Raw genomic sequence first — 4,625 nt, forward strand, 5'->3', positions numbered from 1 at the left:
CATAGCATACAAACAGAAGGTTAGTTTTCCAACAAACACACAAATTAGTTGGTACATAGAAAAAGCTACATATCAAGTATAGGAAAAGACTACAATTCAAATGACATACCACCTAGAGAAACTACAAATCAAGTGTAGGAAAAGACTACGATTCAAGATGGTCGTTTACAAAAACTACAAATCAAAATGTCATGGTACATAGAAAAAGGTAAAAAGATAGTAAACCTATGAGGAAATATAAATCACAATCACATCATAGCATATACGATTACAAACAGAAGGTTACACACAAATTAGTTGGTACATAGAAAAAGCTACATATCAAGTATAGGAAAACACTACAATTCAAATGGCATACCACCTAGAGAAACTACAAATCAAGTGTAGGAAAAGACTACGATTCAAGATGGTCGTTTACAAAAACTACGAATCAAAATGTCATGGTACATAAAAAAACTACAAATCAAGTGTAGGAGAAGACTACGAGTACAATTAAAAAATATCAGCAAAAAGATTACATACAAATGATAATATGAAATAAATCATGATACATTGAAAGTATATAGCATACAACAGAGTGTAGGTAGGTACAGCATGCATAAACGGAACAGTATTAATATAGAAAATTACAAAAGCGTTGTCTATCGATGCTGAAGACGTCCATTAATTGCACACAGCAACTGTACGATCAGTGTTCTCTCTCTTAGCTGCGATTGTAATACCTCTTGTACCGAAGAGTAATTTTCAGACATTTGCTCTTGCAACCGCTGCAGACGAATCTCTATTGACTGGTGTAGATTGTCTTGAAGTCTGGCGTCCACGTTGCTATTTATTTCAGCGAAGAAAGCCTCCTGCCTATTAAGAATCTTATTGTACATAGAGTCCTGCCTTTCAACCAACTCTTCGAACAAAGATGCAATTCTTTCATTTACAGAATCATTCCGACCATCATTACGTTGTAACTCGGACCTTAATTCTGGCTCCTCCCCGGACACGTCGTCGGAAGCGTACGGAGTCTGCCTACCCGTCTGTGCCGAATCGTCGCTGCGAACACTCGACCAATCAGCGTTTTGCCAGTCATTTATTTGAGTATCAGTCCAGTTAGCGGCATTGTCCACACCATTGGATACTGCGTCTGAAAAGATTACCAGTAGTTTAAATAATTAGCATATGAAAATTGTAATATCCATTACCATTTTAAATATTTACAGTTATAACAATCAATTTTCTTTGATTTAACAAAATCATGAAAAAATATAATCTAAATACATTATGCAACCATACCTTGATCTATCTCGGGCACAGCATCGTCAGCGGATCTGACAGACTCTGCCGAGCTAACTGTATAGAATAATCAGAGGTTAAAACGTTGTGAATAAACAATGAAAAAAAAAACGAAAAAAAAACATAGATAAATAAGTTAATAAATAGAATGAATTAATAAATAAATAAATAAATACAAAATAAAATAAATAAATAAATTAATTAAATTAAAAGATTGCATAAATAAAAAATAAAATAAATAAATAAGTAAATAAATAAATAGAATAAACAAATGAATAAACAAATATATAAATTATAAAAAATTACATAAAAATTAAATAAATAAATAAATGAATAAATAAATAAATAATTGCTAAAAAAAAAATAATTATAAATAAATAAATAAACTAATAAAAATAAATAAATAAATAACCAATAGATAAATAAATAACCTATAAATAAATAAAATATTAATAATAACAACAATTAGAATTATATTTATCATAATAAAACTATTAAATAAATAAATTGCAGCAAAAGTTGGAACCATATTATCTTACGGATAATTTAATAATTTAATAATTAATTACCTGTATGTGAATTTGCTCTCTGTGTGGTGGTTGGACTGATACAACCGTCCTTTTCTTTCTCAAGGGGCTATGTGATGGGTTTCTGCTATTGGTAGCGTTGCTAGGACCAGCGCGGTCATCACTTTCACCCTCGTTCTGAGTCAGGTCCACGAAATTAGGCTGTGTAATTACACGAAGCAACTCTAGAAAATAAAGAAAATAATTTCTGCTATAACTAAGTTCTCATCATACAAATCAGAGTATTTAGCTACAGCTAACAGTTACAAACAAAAACCGATGAACAAGTGTAAAAAGTCAAAAGAAATATCAAATTTTTAAAATATATACAGCTTTTGTCTTACCATTCTGGGTACCCGTTTCCCATATGAGTTGCACCTCTGTTATAAATAATGAAAAACAACTATGTTGTAGGCCTACTTATTTAAAAATATATACAAAGTCAGAAGAAAGATTCATTTTAAAAGTATAAAACAAATAAGTTACCATTTTGCGAGACTTCCCCTTCAATCATGCGGACATCTTCTATAGATAAACATAAGAGAAAAAAAAGTAATTCCGCATGTGGCTCTGTGTAAACATCATCGCTGACTCCGATGCATAATAGCGGATACTCGAATACGTCACAAAAGTACATGCTGTTTAGTTAGAAAATTAAGTTTAAAAGTATGAAATATCTACTTTACCGTTTTGCGAAGCTGGGTCCTCAACCATAGGTACATTATCTATAGATAATCACATGTAAGTATTCTAACTCAGGTATTTAAAAATTAAAAATGGATGAATAGTCTCACAGAACTTAATCCAGTGTATGGCTCTGCGCTAATATCTCTGACTTTGGTCCATAACAACAGATGTTCGAATACTGACCAAAAGAGTCAAATGTGCAGTTAAAAGTTAATCTTTACAAGTATAAATAAATTACTTTACCACCATTTTCATCGATCAGCTGTGCTGCCACTACAAAAATAAAAACAATTAAATGAAAATCATATTCTCGCGTAACATTATCCGTGTATTAAACATCGGAAAAGAGATTTACTTACATTTATTAATCTGGCTAAAAGCATTTTTCTCCGTGTATCCTATAAGATTAAATCTATTAAAATAGAGAGCAAATGGAAAACGTCTAATCAACCCTTTAATCCTTAAATTCAAATTATATCTGATTTTTTAATAAATAATTTAACTCACCTTGGCGTTCCATAGCGTCTCGGGGGAAAATACAAGCTCAGTCGTTCAAAATACGATCAGAAAATGAATGGATCTCAGAAGGGTTTGACTTTTTAAACTATCCGGCAAGGGGCGTGTCTACTTTTATAGAGCCTCGGAGATCTCCTAGATAAATATTGTATGGCGTTTACATTTTATGGAAAAATAGCATATTAAAGCTATTTGAGATTACCACGCAGGATATTTGTTTTTCGTAGTGAATATTATACTTTTAAACTGTGAATAGACCAAATTTTGCGATGGTTTGTATACACATTTTATAAATCACTTCGAGAGGGCAGCCAAGCTCTACGGTACAGATTCTCATCCTGCAGCTGTGAAAGTTCTATCAATTGTCTTATAAATATTGAGTTTTTAAAACGTTTAGATTTAAATGAAAGAATAGCACATTTAAGTCTTCATGAATAACTGACAAAATATTTGTTTTCATATTGAATAAACTTTAAACCGTGAACGTCACAGTTCACACGTAGGGTGTAATTTATAAATAACCGCTAGATGAAAGCCGAGCTCTATGGTGCAGATTCTCATCCTGCAGCTGTGAAATATTTTTGTTCTCGCTATAACATATGTGAAAACACAGCGTGTCACCTAACTCACTCTACAGCTTCAGAAAAGTCACAGCTCTGGGGAATACTAATCGCAAATAAACAAGAACTGCCGGACAACTGATGTAAAGGGAGTCTGTTTATTTAAACATTAAAAGTAATATCGCTCAGTCGTAAGAGATGTAGTGCATTTAAAACGTTTTCTCTACTTATCCACTTTATCTTTTGCAGCGGACCGAAATGACAGGAGCATGCGTACATACATGCTGTTAAAGAGAGTGAAATAGAAGGCTCCCGCCACTGATTAGTTTAAACAAGACAAAATGTTGTGAAACTCATTGTGAGGAATCTTAGCGCTTGCGCTAAGGACACTTTAAAATAATGTTTGGGGAGTATATATTTTTATTGGTTAATTCTTAGATTACTAATACGTTGAGAATTGTTTTATATAAACGTCATATTAAATGCATACACATCCACACACACACACACACACACACACACACACACACACACACACAGACACACATGATCTCACGATCTGTTAAATCATTTATTATATTTATACATCAACAAAACGTACTTGTTTTTACCACATCTCGCCCAAAGAGTGTAATTTTATAAATAACCGCTAGATGGCGGCCGAGCTCTATGGTGCAGTTTCTCATCCTGCAGCTGTGAAATATTTTTGTTCTCGCTATAGCATATGTGAAAACACAGCATGTTTTCATAGTCCCTTTGAAGCTGTGATTGTATCCTGCGTGACGACAAAAACATAAGGTGTTTCATCACGGTTAGAATAGCTATGTGTTTACATACCTTAAGGACGGATCTGTGCTGGGTAATAAAATGTTTATGGTTCTGCGGATGTCTGAATAAGCATTTAGATCACAGGGCTTGCCTTTTGGGGCTAGCAATCACGTCGGATGTCACCTACCTCACTCTACAGCTTCAGAAAAGTCACAGCTCTGGGGAATACTAATCGCAAATAAAC

General features: G+C 33.1%; 1 long non-coding RNA gene across 1 annotated transcript; it reads right to left on the minus strand.

Moving 5' to 3' along the window:
* Positions 1 to 811: 811 nt before the first annotated feature.
* LOC132117645 (uncharacterized) lies at positions 812 to 2,030 on the minus strand. Its single transcript, XR_009425804.1, has 3 exons — positions 1,854 to 2,030; positions 1,285 to 1,341; positions 812 to 1,135 (listed from the first exon to the last, which is right to left on the minus strand). It is a non-coding gene; the product is annotated as an uncharacterized LOC132117645 (long non-coding RNA).
* Between the last annotated feature and the right edge of the window lie 2,595 nt (positions 2,031 to 4,625).

The sequence above is a fragment of the Carassius carassius genome, chromosome 37, assembly GCF_963082965.1.
Source record: "Carassius carassius chromosome 37, fCarCar2.1, whole genome shotgun sequence".
Classification (NCBI taxonomy): Eukaryota; Metazoa; Chordata; class Actinopteri; order Cypriniformes; family Cyprinidae; genus Carassius; species Carassius carassius.